Genomic DNA, 16752 nt, shown 5'->3' on the forward strand with positions numbered 1-16752 from the left:
ACAAATTGGGAACAGGTTTGCGTGGAAAGCACTAGAACAAGAATGTGGCCAGACAGAGTGAAACGCCCACTACCAAGTACCAAGGAAAAGATGAGAGAAAAAGGGACAGAGAAAACCAAAGCAGAAAAAGACCAGCAAGATAACAAACAACCTAGAAAAACTAACAAAACACAATAACCAAATGGAGGCCATGATTCAAACAAGACACAAAAATTCAAATCCTGACAGTTTGTTTTTGTGAATGAAAACAAAAAGCCCCAATGAAAACAAAAAACACAAAAACATTGACCACGCCTCAGCCTTATGACCATCTGTACCGCCGCCTGTCTGATTGTCATACTGTGCACCAACCTAAGCCTGTTTTGTGATTAAACCTTTTACTTATCCTCCATCTGAGTCATGAGTCTGCATCACTGATCTCTATATATTACTGGATAGCTCATTGACCCACACACTCCATACAATCTGCTGAAGCAAACTGGCGGCCATCTTGCCACTCCCAACTTTGACTGCTTATTAGAACCTCAACCATTTCAAATAATAACTGAACTGATTCTCTCATTTACTTATTTTTGTTCTTCGGATAATGTACAATTGATCCCTCCTAATCTATGCCTGCCATGATTAACTATTTGATTTATTTTCTTTCTTACTTTTACTTTCTTTTATTACTTTGACACCTTTATTATTCTCACTTACTTATATCTCACTGGGACAAATACTCAATTCTTTATTCATCATCCTTTAATCAAAGTTTATACAAGTTCTATGGAATCATCAGCAAGCTTTCATATATATATATATATATATATATATATATATATATATATATATATATATATATATATATATATATATATGTGTGTGTGTGTGTGTGTGTGTATGTATTGGTACCATATCAATAGTGGATTTTTTAAAATAGTTGCACTAAAAGAATAAAACACCACTTAACTAGCTACAGGAGAGTTGGTTTTCCCTGCAATGGCAACATTTATTACACACAGCTCTATGAGCTTCAGCCTAATATAAGTAATAAAGCTCGTAGCAACAACACCTAAAGCTCCAAAACTATGCATAAGTAGACCTAATAAATGTCTTAAAATAGTTTGTCCAACACAAAACACATGTGGCTACACATGTTGAGTTAATAAGCCGCTTATTATTATTATTATGATTGTTATTATTATTATTATTATTATTATTATCTTTGTCTATATGCTTTAATAAGGATTAGAACTTTTCAAATTATTGTTCATTACTTCCCATTTCAATCCTACTCATGGGTGAAATGTTCATCCATAGCCTTTGAACTGGAGATTTGCACAGTTTATAGGTGCACATGAAGGTATTTTTAAACAAAATTTCAAAGAATAAAGTTGCGTGTGCCTCATTAAAGATCAATAGAAAAGAGCTTTCAGGAGTGGAACATGGGATTGGTAATATGGTGGCCAGTTTGCTTCAAAAATATTGGCCAATGAGCGATCAAGTAATATATAGAGATCAGTGGTCTGCATTAGTATCCACCTTGTCTGCCATGCCACGTCACCACAGTTCCTGACAGGAACTCATCAGATTTAATTTTGCACGCTAATGCATTAGCATTTTTACCAGCTATCAGGAGCCTGAACCATTAAGCCAAATTAATGTATGATTACTGAGAAAATCATTAGCTCATAACTGTTAATGTCCACACCAAAATACGGTGCATCTAGAAAGTATTCACAGCACTTCACTTTCTCCACATTTTCTTATGTTGCAGCCTTTTTCCAAAATGGAGTAAATTAATCCCCCCCCCCCCCCCAATTCTACTCACAACACCCCATAATGACAACATGAAAAGTTTTTTTTAATTTGTAGCAATTTTATTAAAAAAATAAAAAATAAATCACAGATACATATGTATTCACACCCTTTGCTCAGTATTCAATACAGCCTCAAGTCTTCTTGAATATGATGCCACAAGTTTGGTGCACCTATCTTTGGGCAGTTTTGCCCATTCCTCTTTGCAGCACCTCTCAAGCTCCATCAGGTTGGATGGGGAGTGTCAGTGCACAGACATTTTCAGATCTCTCAAGAGATGTTCAATCGGATTCAGGTCTGGACTCTGGCTGGGCCACTCAAGGACATTCACAGAGTTGTCCTGAAGCCACTCCTTTGATATCTCGGCTGTGTGTTTGGGGTCATTGTCCTGCCGAAAAATGAACTGTTGCTCCAGTCTGAAGTCAAGAGCACTCTGGAGCAGGTTTTCATCCAGGATGTCTCTATACATTGCTGCATTAATCTTTCCCTCAATCCTGACTAGTCTCCCAGTTCCTGCCACTGAAACATCACCACAGCATGATGCTGACACCACCATGCTTCACTTTAGGGATGGTGCCTGGTTTCCTCCAAACGTGACGCCTGACATTCACGCCAGAGAGTTCAGTCTTTGTCTCATCAGACCAGAGAATTTTCTTTTTCATGGTCTGAGAGTCCTTCCTTTTGGAAAACTCCAGGTGGGCTGCCATGTGCCTTTTACTCAGGAGTGGCTTCCATCTGGCCACACTACCATACAAGCCTGATTGGTGGATTGCTGCAAAGATGGTTGTCCTTCTGGAATGTTGTCCTCTCTCCACAGAGGAATGCTGGAACTCTGACAGAGTGACCATCGGGTTCTTGGTCACTTCCCTGACTAAGGCCCTTCTCCCTGATTGCTCAGTTCAGACGGGCGGCCAGCTCTAGGAAGAATCCTGGTGGATCTCAGTCTCTTCCATTTACAGATGATGGAGGCCACTGTGCTCATTGAGACCTTTAAAGCAGCAGAAATGTTTCCGCACCCTTCCCCAGATTTGTGCCTCAAGACAATCCTGTCTCTGAGGTCTACAGACAATTCCTTTGACTTCATGCTTGGTTTGTGCTCTGACATGCACTGCCAACTGTGGGACCTTATATGTAGACAGGTGTGTGTCTTTCCAAATCATGTCCAGTCAGCTGAATTTACCCCAGGTGGACTCCAGTTAAGCTGTAGAAACATCTCAAGGATGATCAGTGGAAACAGGATGCACCTGAGCTCAGTTCTGAGCTTCACATAACATTTTGGCAATATCATATATTGGTTACTTCCTTTTATATTGACAAGTCACATTTATAGTTGAGGGAAATTTGACAAATATATTTACCCTCTGGAGTCTGGGGTATATTTGGACAGTTTTGACAACTGGTTTTACCTTCATAATTCAGCTTAAAAAACTGTTAACTTTGCCTTCCTTGTTTGGTGTCATTTTTTCAGCACAACCTCACCTATGTGTCTTTACAGTTTTTCTTCCATTCTGGCATTCTATATTAACACAGGGAACCTCATTTCATGTAAAAACATGAAATTTGAATATGAAGAAAGGTTGTACTGTGAAAACCACAAGCATCTTTAACGAACCACTTTTATAATGTTGAATGCAAATATAAATAGTAAATTTAAAAATGTGTAAAAATGTAGCAAAAACAAAGTTATATACATCTATTTGCATTAAAATGCAGGAGTGCTTCAGGCATTTTTTTGTACAGTGATTTACATGCAATAACATGCCACACAAATTATATTTGTGCCACTCAGATAAACAATTCATGTCCAAAGCAAGACTTCTCTAGCTAGCATTGATTGGCTTTGAAATGGCGTGATACTTTTTCATTCCTGCTGCTGGCCACTTGGAGGCATAATTTGTCTCTGGTGGCTTTTTTTTTTCCACTCAAGAACAATCCCACGTGGGGTCCACCAACAATCCACGTGGAATCGGTGGTTTTGATTGGTTTATGTCGTGTTTTTCCACCAATGATCCAATGATAAAGGAGAATGTGTGCCCCCCCGGCCACAGCAGAGGAGTAAGGAAAAACGTGCATGCGCGGTCAATGCAGCACCTCCACAATCAAATATGTGGGTTTATGATCAGTTTTGATTTGGTTCAGAGCCTGCGTTTAACACTAAATCATAAAGGGACAGTCATGGTTTATTTCACCTTGAAACTGCTGCAAGCAGAGAAGAGGAAAGAGAGAGAGAAGTCCATTCGTGTGCATGTTGGAGTGCACGAACGGAGAACCGCTCCACACACATTTTCATAATGAATCACAAAAAAGTGGGTTTATGATCAGTTTGGTTTGGTTCAGAGCGTGCGTTTAACACCATATCATAAAGGGCCAGTCATGGTTTATTTCACCTTGAAACTGCTGCAGGCAGAGAAGAGGAAAGAGAGAGAGAAGTCCGTTTGTGCGCATGTTGGAGGAGCACAGGAACAGCAAACCGCTCCACACACATTACCATAATAACGTAGCAAAAACCCCGAACAAAAAATGGGAGCAGCTGAATGGGCAACATTCAAGTTTTACTGAGTCGACCAACAAACTTTAAAAACTGGTTTAACCCCTTAACGCCCATCGTCGCATATATGCTACAATCTCTGACTCAAATATGCAACTTACCAAATTGACCTGTATGCCTGTTGTCGCAAATTTGCAACATACCATCATTATTATTATAACATTATAACATAAAGTCATTACCAGAATACCCAATATTACTATCTAGTTTTTGTGCAAAAGTGAAATTAATAATCTCAACATTATTTACCATCTACTTTAAGGCAAACACACACACAAAACATTTTTTTATATACAGCTATATAAATTCGCGCGTTAAGGGGTTAAAGGTTGAAGTATACACTTTCAACAAACATTCAAAGTGAAACTGAAAGCGTGGGGAATTTGGTGGGAGGAACGCTTAATTTGGTCATGTGACTTGTGACGCGAGGGTGCGTCATTCGACTGCAGAGGGTTAGTTCGAGTCTGACCATCTTTCTTACTCCAAATTACTTTCAGTGGCTAGACTATGACTTTAGGTAACATTCCCAGCAGTGCTGCCACAGTTACTTTGAAAAAGTAATCAAATTACTGATTGCTCCTTGAAAAAGTAGTTAGTTAAAACTAAAACTTAGTTACTTTACTGATTCCTTATTTTTAAAAATAACTAAGTTAGATTACTAGTTGCTTTATTAGCTACATTTAATGATAACCTGTTTTGCCAATACTCACTTTCTAGTCGCCCTTTCTTGACATCAGTGAACATAAATACTTGTTTCATAAAAAATAAAATAAAGACATCTTTCTTGACCTCATTTAAATGTTGACAGCACTGTAATAGTAAAACTTACAATTTCTAACCAACATCATTTATAAATGTAACTAGAAGCACTCAGAGAGTGCAAACCTCCGCCAAGACCATGGGGTCACTGACACCATAACATCTACACGCCGTGGAATCATTGAACCTAAAAAAGTGTAACAGTGATGTTTGCTCAGTAGTTAAAAAAAGTTTCATCTGCTGTGACTGGATAGCATGTATCCTTAGTGCTTGGCATCACAGTTCATTGCAACTTGCACCTTTCCCAGAAGCTACTGTCATCTGAGCACTGATATTGATATTGCATGTGCTTATAGACAAAAACAAATAAGAGACAAAATTCAATGTATTATTCAACTAAAATGCAAATATATTAATTTTTTTTTTAACATTTATGAAACACTTCTCTAAACAAGGCCATAGGGTCACTGACCCTAAAGAGATTCCCTCCTTGGTACAGTGATCAATTTCTTTTTGTCTCTTTCTCTAAAATTGTATATAATAATCATTAGATTATTAATATATAAACAAAAATAAATTTAAGAAATATTACAATTTGAAAACAAATGCACCCGAAAATGATGACAGCTGCAACTGCTTAATGCTAACTTTTAACATTGAAAATGCCATAGACATGCTAACGTGTTAGCATCGTCATCCGGATCGTGATCCGGATCACCACTAAAATTTAATCACTTGTTCCTCTTGTCATTTCCAACCACTCCACAAAATTTCATCAAAATCCGTTCAAAACTTTTTGAGTTATCCTGCTGACAAACAGACAAACAAACACGACCGAAAACATAACCTCCTTAGCGGAGGTAACTATGAAATTCTTTCTAACATTTAAATTCTTTCTAAACATTTTCATTGTTGAAATGATTATTATCAGAAGTAGTAATAGTATGAAAAAATGTCATCAAAAGTGGACCTTCAATCTAGGGCTGCTGTGGGGTGCCATGTCCCCCCACCCCCATGCCCCCTTCCCGCGTGGATTTGCCCCTGACTTGCTGCCTGATCAGAAGAATAGATAATGTTTATTTATGTGGGAACCACAACCAGATTGACAGGTAAGATAGTTTTATCAGCGTTTCTGTACGTCTCAGAAAGAGACTTTAGGTGCATTTGGATGGAACGAAAAAGAGTATTTGTTCATAACGCGTTGCAGATCAGCCATAGCTCTGAGCGCTTTGAGAGAAAACTGTTTTTCAACTCAGAGCACAGTGGAGGAAAAGCTTGCAGCTCACTGAAAGTGGGCAAAGTGGACAGTTCAACCGAACGCCGTGCTCCTGACACCGGTGTGTGATGTTCAGCACTCCCCCTCTGAGCACGGTTTTAATTCTGCGATCGACCCACAATACAAAAAGAATAGTAATGCACAGTGATTTAGAGAAGTAACTTTAATCTGATTTGGAAACATTAACGCATTAGATTACTCATTACTAAAAAAGTGGTCAGATTAGAGTAACGTGTTACTAAGTAACATGTTACCGGCATCACTGGTTACCAGAATGTTCTGGGAATGTTTGAATTACATGCTGTCCAGGCGGCCTATTTTGTGAACTGTTAGACATACTCAATTAGTCGGTTGTGTTTATAGTTGAGAGAAATTATACATTATACAAACATTTTCCAAGGCTATTACTTCTTATATCATCTTCCTTCAGTGAATATATATAGCTCGCGTGATCAGAATGTCGTGGGAAGATTTAAGAGAAACACTGTTGGGAAGGCCAATGTCTGTTTCATGTATAATGAAACAAGATTCAAGATTCAAACAACTTTATTGATCCCTAAAAGGGCGATTCATATCACACCCATTTACCTCGGACAAAAAAATACAGCAATTAATCCACAATTATTACTAGTTGAATGTAATAATGGCACACATCAGAATTAAAACACCGCACATATACATTTGATTGTTTATGTACGAGGTCTGTGAGAAAAGTATCCAACCTTTTTATTTTAGGCAAAAACTATATGGATTTGATTCATATGTTTTTACATCAGCCAAGCTTGAACCTTCGTGCACATGCGTGAGTTTTTTCACGCCTGTCGGTTGCATCATTCACCTGTGGGCAGGCTTTGAGTGAGCACTGGTCCACCCCTCTCGTCGTTTTTTCATTGCGAGGAAATGGCGGAATGATTTGGGCTTTGTTCCATCAGAATTTTTTCAGAAACTGTTAGAGACAGGCAGCTGGAAACCATTCAGAAAATTCACATGGCTTTCGGTGAAAACTTTATGGGCTTCACAGAGATTAAGGAGTGTTACTACCGCTTTAAGGACGGTCCACAATGGTGCACGGCGCGCCGCACTCCGAGCCGCGATCGACAGGCTGAAACCACCAGATCATTTCTAAACGGATGGCTGTGTGGAGCCGGGACCGTCGTGTGCAATTTCTCTGGTTATCACAAGAGCTGGACATCAGCCATTTTCCGGCAGATTTCACTTTTAACAAGAAATTTTGTCATGGAAAGCCGCGTGGAGGCTTTGCACGTCATGACGGAGCCGCTGATGGAGCGAGACAAAGAACACCTCCGTTTTGGAGTGTCAGAGGACAAATTGGGACATACCTATCTCGGCTTTCAGTGGCTTACCAGTTGAGTGAGTATAAGAGAAATTGTGGAGAGCTAAAAGATATCACTTCTGAGTTCACCTTCTTTATTTATCTACATTTATTCATTGAATATCGGTAAACATTACCAGCATGTTCTGGGAACATTTGGATGAAACATACATTTTGATAATTTATGTACTCTTATCAAAATTTTATGGGAACGCTTGAATGAAACATTGCTTGGAAGACCTGTTTCATAAATGAATTAAATGTGCTTGAAACATGAAATATTTTGATTAACAGGTCACGGCTAGTCAAGGGAAATTTGACAGAAGATTTAACAAGGATATTACTTCTAACTTCACTTTACTTCTGAGTCCAACATCTTTGAATCAGTAACTGTTGGCAACTTGCTCTGGAATCAAACACTTGGATAAAATAAGACATTACTCGATTTTGTTTAATGTCATCGGAATGTTCTTGGAATGCTTTATACTCCATCAATATTTAAACAGCATCGGAAAAAACACACAGATTGAAAGCTAACCAGCTAACAACTCTACCATCTGTTAAGTAAGTTCTTCATGGAGGTGAAGAAAGAGAACGGATCAGACTCCGAGCCCAACACTGCCAGCAGCTTTCATATTCAGGTTATACCATAGGTTTATATATAGTAGCCGTATAATAAATGAGTTTTTAACCTCGCTTGCTAGATCTTTTGGAGAAAATATCAGACCTCTGTGTTTTTTGCACGGAGTGAGCAGAGCAAGGTCTGTACTGTCAATACCTCGGTCTGAAATTTTCCTGTCCAGACCTCACGCTCAGTTAATAATCCTTTATTCATAACCCATTTCATCTGTATTTACTGCAAGTTTCTAATTAAAATCTAGTCAAGCAACATTATCTTAGAGTCTCTGATCTAAAACCTTAACTACAGTAAATCATCTCAAAGACAGTATGGGGTCAATCTGGATTCCCAGGTCTGTCTTCAGGTATGGTTTGTCCAGTCATCCTGCTTGTCCTTTGCTGTCCTTTATTGGGGATGTTATCTGTCTATTTCTTGCACACAAATGTAGAACTTTGCATTTCCCAGTGATGAGGCACAGTGGCTGTTTCCTGGTCCATCTGTCCACTTCGTCTAGATGAGCTTAGAGACACATGTGATTCTGATGTCAGTAATAAAGGCATCTTCCCAAGACCTGTGGACATTTTCTTATGAGGGAAGACACTGCAGACATCAGTCAGCATGTGAAAATGAGTTCATAAGGCTCGTATCTCATTGAGGCGTGACTGGTGAAGAGTTGGGGGAGACACAAAATCACGCATAAGGTGACAGCTTTCTCCTGTGGAATCTCACTGAATTGGTCCTCCAACATGTGTGCACATGGCGGCCAACTGTCTGCTGAATGCCATCTGGAGTGGTGCTGAAAATATGGCCACAAATCTCCAGCAGTCCACAAAGATAACACGCAAGAGCCCCTGACATGGCATGCAGCGCACATGTGAAAGACGTGCGGCACTTGCATGGCCTTTGAAGGTGCAAGGATTTGTGCGTGAATAGGGTAAGTGTACCCATTAAGCCCACCAAAATCTAAGTTCTAAGTTCCCAAACACTTATTGAGTGTTGTTAGAAGGAAAGGTGATATAACACAGTGGTAAACATACCACTGTCCCAGCTTTTTAGAAACGTCTTGCAGGCATCCATTTCAAAATGAGCAAATATTTGCATAAAAACAATAAAGTTTATCAGTTTGAACATTAAATATCTTGTCTTTATGGAGTATTCAATTGAATATAGGTTGAAGGGGATTTGAAAATCATTGTATTCTGTTTTATTTACATTTTACACAACGTCCCAACCTCACTGGAATTGGGGTTGTAATTTGGTAAAATACTATTTATGTATTAAATATAATGTAAAATTTGTACATTTTATATTTACCTCCTATTTGACATAATATTAATGTACTTACCAAATACGAGGGCTGTCAATAAAGTATAGGTCCTTTTTATTTTTTTCAAAAACTATATGGATTTCATTCATATGTTTTTACGTCAGACATGGTTGAACCCTCGTGCGCATGCATGAGTTTTTCCACGCCTGTCGGTGACGTCATTCGCCTGTGAGCACTCCTTGTGGGAGGAGTCGTCCAGCCCCTCGTCGGAATTCCTTTGTCTGAGAAGTTGCTGAGAGACTGGCGCTTTGTTTGATCAAACTTTTTGTAAACCTGTGAGACACATCGAAGTGGACACGGTTCGAAAAATTAAGCTGGTTTTCGGTGAAAATTTTAACGGCTGATGAGAGATTTTGAGGTGATACTGTCGCTTTAAGGACTTCCCACGGAGCGAGACGTCGTGCAGCACTCCCAGGCGCCGTCGTCAGCCTGTTTCAAGCTGAAAACCTCCACATTTCAGACTCTATTGATCCAGGACATTGTGAGAGAAACAGAGAAGTTTCAGAAGAAGTCGGTTTCAGCATTTTATCCGGATATTCCACTGTTAAAGGAGATTTTTTTAAATGAAAGACGTGCGGGCGGGTCCGCGCGTCGGGACGCAGCCGGCGCGGTGCGGCGGCACAGGAAAAACACCTCCATGTTGATAACCATTTGTAAAATCCAGGCGGCTTTTGATGGCTTTCAGTGGAGTGAGTATATGAGAAACTGTTTAACAGCTGGACATGTTCCAACTTGTCCTTAAGGCTTCCAACAGAGGTGTTTTTCCTGTGGCGGAGCGTCGCAGCGGCTGCGAGCCGACGCTGCAATCCGTCCGCACGTCTTTCATTAAAAAAATCTCCTTTAACAGTGGAATATCCGGATAAAATGCTGAAACCGACTTCTTCTGAAACTTCTCTGTTCTCTCACGACGTCCTGGATCAATAGAGCCTGAAATGTGGAGGTTTTCAGCTTGAAACAGGCTGACGACGGCGCCTGGGAGTGCTGCGCGACGTCTCGCACCGTGGGAAGTCCTTAAAGCGACAGTATCACCTCAAAATCTCTCATCAGCCGTTATAATTTTCACCGAAAACCAGCTTAATTTTTCGAACCGTGTCCACTTCGATGTGTCTCACAGGTTTAGAAAAAATTTTGATCAAACAAAGCGCCAGTCTCTCAGCAACTTCTCAGACAAAGGAATTCCGACGAGGGGCTGGACGACTCCTCCCACAAGGAGTGCTCACAGGCAAATGACGTCACCGACAGGCGTGGAAAAACTCACGCATGCGCACGAGGGTTCAACCATGTCTGACGTAAAAACATATGAATGAAATCCATATAGTTTTAAAAAAAATAAAAAAGGACCTATACTTTATTGACAGACCTCGTATGTGGCTGAAAATAGCTGAAAATGAATGCAATCTGACAGGTCCCAAAACACAAGTTTTTGGGTGTCTTCTAGTCAGGGGTCCTGAGACTATATATAAATGTGATTTGTATGCAATAAAAAAATGTCATAGAAGTAACAAACCATTTGATTGGATGAAGTAATGGATGGCAAAATATATATTTTTCCTTTTTTTTTGTAAATTGACATCAAAGTTGAAAGTAGGCTTAAAGGGTACACTTACCCAACCACATGGATGTTGAGCAAACATGCAGACCCTGTTGTATGGCTGGGGGGCCTGGCTGCCTTTTTGTTTCTGTCTTTTGTTTTTCCTTCCAGGTGGCCTGCATTTGGGACTGAGTGGCTGTGTAGCTGAGTTTATCAGGACCTCACCCTGATCACCTGCGGCTCGTCAGGACTCACAGCTGTGGTGCATCTACATGGATTGGAACATGGTGGCATTTAAGACTGGAGTACACAGTGTGTATTTGCCAGAGACTCGACCTTGTGACCAGACGGGTGAGATCGTCGTCTCGGGAGCCATCTCATCATCAGTGGATGCAGAGAACGTCCAGGTTTGATGCATGGTCTGTGAAAAAGGAGGGGGTGAGGTCCCACACTCGTCAGCACACTTCCTGAGGTACGTTAGATTTTGTGACTAACATTTATACAGTCAGTAAATGTGGTGTCCCTCACACCTTATTATATTGAGCTGTATGTTGGTCGTTTAAATCAGCTTCCACTGCAGTGGAGTTTTGTGAACTGGATGTTCCATGCCTGCAGGGTGGGAAGCTGATTAGTAATTAAGCCAGGAAGTGTTTGCTGTTTGTGCACCTTTGAGCGTTCTCTGTGTGTTGAGTGTGGACTCACATAATGATTCCTTCTTTCACAGACTCGGTTTGTCGCGGCCACCTGGGGGGTGTCGGCGGGGTCCTTGGGTCCGAACCAGTTCTGGCTCCGGACCGTTAGCGCTGCTGGGAGCGCACCGCAATCCACCACGCCAGACCGCGCACTTTTATATTTTTCACAGCACTGTTATGTTCATTAAACTCTGTTATCCTTTGTACCGTGCTCTGCTTATTTTATACTGGGTCCTTCAAACGCTGGTCAGTTCTCCGGGCTGCGTCCGACACAGAACAGTAGTCTCTGGCCAAACATCACGGACCCAGCGGTAGCAGAGACGGTAACGCGCCGGGAAGGCGGCAGCAGACGTTCAGAAGTTATCCGGATCAGTTGCGGGTGCTCTCCGCCCGGATGGTGCGCGTTGGAGAACCCATTACCGAATACTGATTTGAGCGCTCATGCAGCCGTGTTCCTGTGTGTGCCTTATCCGAGGGTCGTGGTGGAGTGTGACTGGCGACGGCTTCGCGTCACGCTCCGACCGGATAAGAGGTTTAAACGGGAGCTGCAAGAGTGTGTCTGTAATGGGTGCACGCGCACGGCGGAGCTCTGTGGCACGGGTCGCTGTGCTTCCCGTGTGACAGTTGTAGCCCCGTTTCCCCGGATGAAGATAACTACTGCGTCTGTTGTGTCAGCTCCGGTGTTATTTAGTTGAATCACATTTTTGGTTGTGTGCTGCTCACAGGAAAAGCAGCATGAATTATTTTCTGTCACCAAAGGGGTTTTTTTTCATTTTTAGCACTTTGGCTCCCTCTTTTGGTGACTGAGTCACATTACCGTCAAGCTCTTAAGTTGGAACAGGTGTGTTCCATTTGTTTGAGCTTGACGGTATAAATCACTTATTAGTTTTGTGTGTGTTCATTTTGTGTGGGTGTTTTTTGAGTTGGTTTTTGTGTGGGGTTTTTATTTGTACACTATTTAGTGTCTGGGGTCGTGACCCTGCAGTTCTGTCAAAAAAAAAAAAAAAGGACCCAAGCAACCTTATGTTAGTCTGTTAGTCTTTCTTTTTATTTCTTTCAGTTTCACCTCCCAGGGTTTGATGGGACGGTCCCCTGGGGGGTCATGGGGGGGTAATTGGGTTGTTTTTTCTTTTTTCTTTTTGTTTTCTGTTATGCCCTCTCTTCTCCTCTGACTCCAGCCGGGTGAGTCGTAGAGTCGGCGTTGCTGGAGTGGTGCAGTTTGGTTATGCTGGGCGTTTCCCAGGTAACCTCTGCACCCGGTAGGGGAGGGGGGGGGGTTTGGGGTGTTTTCTCTTGTTCCCTCTCTTCTCCTCTGGCTCCAGCCGTGTGAGCTGTAGTGTCGGCGTTGCTGGAGTGGTGCAGTTTGGTTATGCTGGGCGTTTCCCGGGTAACCTCTGCACCTGGGGGGGGGGGGGATGTTTTTGTTTGTTGTTTCCCTGTTCCACCTCCGGCTTCAGCACGCCTTTGAGCCGTCTGCCATCGGCGTGGCTGAGGTTTGGGGCAGTGGGATGTACCCGCAGCTGGTGGCTGGTTTAGAAGTCGGAGGAGTGGCGCCGTTTTGTGCCGTCTGCCATAACCGCTGTTCCACTCCTCCCGGTTGGCTTCTGGGGTATAGTCACGGTTGGTGACACTGGACGTGCTTCCAGTTTCCACTGCGCCAAGGGGGTGGGGTTGGGGTTGTTTTGTTTGTATGTTTTTTTTCTCCTTTTGTTTTTCCCCCCAGTTTCCGCCCTCAGGGTTTGACTGTGGTGTCCTCTGGGGGGGAAAGGGCTGTGGGTCCATCTAGCCATAGACGGCCGGGGCTGGGTCCGTTGGTCATGAGGGGAGGCGTCTCCTGGGGTTGATGGAATGGTCCTCTGGGAGGCGCTGGGAGTCCCTGTGGGTGACGTTGGATCCCAGAGGGACCTCGGCTGTGGTTATTACTCCTGGAGCTGGCGGGATGTCCTCTGGGGGGTGTTGGTCCCTACATGTCGTTGGGGGGGGGGGGGGGGGTTAGTGTTTTTATTTGTTAGCTTAAGTTTGGGTTGTTTTTCTTTTCTCCCCTTCCCGGGGTTTGATGGAACGGGTCTCTGGGGAGGGGGGGGTGTTTTGGTTGTTTGTATTTGTCTTTTTTGTTTTATGACTAATCAGACTGTGAACATGGTTGGACAAAGGCTGACCGCACAGGTTCAAGAACTCCTGGCCACACCTGTGCTAATTGACTGATAGAAACAAGGGCAAAGATGCAGCCAGAGGAGAAGACATCTACCGTTCTGTAGATGAAGATTCTGTTGGAAGATGAATGCAGATACGGTTTCCAGCCATGGTCCCTGGAGGGGGGTGTTTCTCCTGGGCCAGGTTTGTGTGGTCGCCGGGAGGCTTCCCGTGAGGGTGGGGTACTGTTGTATGGCTGGGGGGCCTGGCTGCCTTTTTGTTTCTGTCTTTTGTTTTTCCTTCCAGGTGGCTTGCATTTGGGACTGAGTGGCTGTGTAGCTGAGTTTATCAGGACCTCACCCTGATCACCTGCGGCTCGTCAGGACTCACAGCTGTGGTGCATCTACATGGATTGGAACATGGTGGCATTTAAGGCTGGAGTACACAGTGTGTATTTGCCAGAGACTCGACCTTGTGACCAGACGGGTGAGATCGTCGTCTCGGGAGCCATCTCATCATCAGTGGATGCAGAGAACGTCCAGGTTTGATGCATGGTCTGTGAAAGAGGAGGGGGTGAGGTCTCACGCTCGTCAGCACACTTCCTGAGGTACGTTAGATTTTGTGACTAACATTTATACAGTCAGTAAATGTGGTGTCCCTCACACCTTATTATATTGAGCTGTATGTTGGTCGTTTAAATCAGCTTCCACTGCAGTGGAGTTTTGTGAACTGGATGTTCCATGCCTGCAGGGTGGGAAGCTGATTAGTAATTAAGCCAGGAAGTGTTTGCTGTTTGTGCACCTTTGAGCGTTCTCTGTGTGTTGAGTGTGGACTCACATAATGATTCCTTCTTTCACAGACTCGGTTTGTCGCGGCCACCTGGGGGGTGTCGGCGGGGTCCTTGGGTCCGAACCAGTTCTGGCTCCGGACCGCTAGCGCTGCTGGGAGCGCACCGCAATCCACCACGCCAGACCGCGCACTTTTATATTTTTCACAGCACTGTTATGTTCATTAAACTCTGTTATCCTTTGTACCGTGCTCTGCTTATTTTATACTGGGTCCTTCAAACGCTGGTCGGTTCTCCGGGCTGCGTCCGACACATAACAGACCCACCTTAGACCTGCTGTGGCGACCTGGAGTGAAGAAACAAGGGAGCAGCCAAAGAGACTTTTTTTTACTCTGACAGATGTTGAGTGTCACTAACGTGGCTGAAATGATGACGTGTTTGCGCACACAGTGCTCAGGATGGATGTGGACTATTACATTGTTATTATGTGAAAAAGGCTGTGAAAATTCCCACAGTTTATGTAGAAAAAGCACTGAACAACCACTCACAGACTGCATTTCTCAGCTTCCACTGACATCCTGATTATGGTGCTGACAGGATGCGTCTAGTGTACGTGCACAGCCGGACTGTGTGTTCACAACTGGCAGACACACAAAACATAGTTCCATTAGATGGTGTGACTCCTCCCTGGCTGGACAGGACGCACAGACTCCGTGATCCTTTGGAAGCAAAAATAAAATAATAAAAATAAAATAAAAACTAAAGCCAGAGTGTTGGTGTTGTACTCGTCCACCGCACAGGAGATGTCCAGCATTAAACTTTTTTACACTTCTGTCCTCAGAAAAACAACAACAAAAATGGAGTTAAACACAGTGAATCTGGTTCTGTGTACACGGCAAGGAGGTGCTGGCTTGGCTGCAGAGCCGGGTGTCTTCGTCAGCACGGGTTCTGCTGGACGTCACCACACATGCTGGCCGCACCGCGAGGAAACCGCGTTTAATGATGTCATCTTAGTCAGTGACCATGTGCCTTCCTGTATCTTCTCCCTCCTTTAGGGTCATTTTAATGATGACTGCAAGTTCAAGGAGAACCTTTTGGCCAACAACTACAACGCCTATGAATCGGCGGCACATCCCGGCATGTACATTGGTCTCAGCAAGTGTGGCAAAATCAAGAGAGGCAATCGAGTCTCACCGATGACCACAATGACGCACTTCCTGCCCAGGATATGAATATTACAACCCCTGGCAAAAATTATGGAATCACCAGCCTCAGAGAATGTTCATTCAGTTGTTTAATTGTGTAGAAAAAAAGCAGATGACAGACATGACACAAAACTAAAGTCATTTCAAATGGCAACTTTCTGGCTTTAAGAAACACTATAAGAAATCAGGAAAAATAATTGTGGCAGTCAGTAATGGTTATTTTTTTAGACCAAGCAGAGGGAAAAAAAATATGGACTCACTCAATTCTGAGGAATAAATTATGGAATCACCCTGTAAATTTTCATCCCCAAAACTAACACCTGCATCAAATCAGATCTGCTCGTTAGTCTGCATCTAAAAAGGAGTGATCACACCTTGGAGAGCTGTTGCACCAAGTGGACTGACATGAATCATGGCTCCAACATGAGAGATGTCAGTTGAAACAAAGGAGAGTATTATCAAACTCTTAAAAGAGGGTAAATCATCACGCAATGTTGCAAAAGATGTTGGTTGTTCACAGTCAGCTGTGTCTAAACTCTGGACCAAATACAAACAACATGGGGAGGTTGTTAAAGGCAAATATACTGGTAGACCAAGGAAGACATCAAAGCGTCAAGACAGAAAACTTAAAGCAATATGTCTCAAAAATCAAAAATGCACAACAAAACAAATGAGGAAGGAATGGGAGGAAACTGGAGTCAACGTCTGTGACCGAACTGTAAGAAACCGCCTAAAGGCAATG

At 42.7% G+C, this 16752-nt stretch overlaps 1 long non-coding RNA gene and 1 pseudogene across 1 annotated transcript; one reads left to right on the forward strand and one right to left on the reverse strand.

Moving 5' to 3' along the window:
• The window catches only part of LOC117519737, a 41372-nt pseudogene extending 25335 nt beyond the window's left edge, over positions 1-16037 (forward strand).
• On the reverse strand, positions 487-3981 carry LOC117520512. The gene is made up of 3 exons (XR_004563668.1): positions 3898-3981; positions 551-555; positions 487-496 (listed from the first exon to the last, which is right to left on the reverse strand). It is a non-coding gene; the product is annotated as an uncharacterized LOC117520512 (long non-coding RNA).
• Positions 16038-16752: the final 715 nt, after the last annotated feature.

The sequence above is a fragment of the Thalassophryne amazonica genome, chromosome 11, assembly GCF_902500255.1.
Source record: "Thalassophryne amazonica chromosome 11, fThaAma1.1, whole genome shotgun sequence".
NCBI lineage: Eukaryota > Metazoa > Chordata > Actinopteri > Batrachoidiformes > Batrachoididae > Thalassophryne > Thalassophryne amazonica.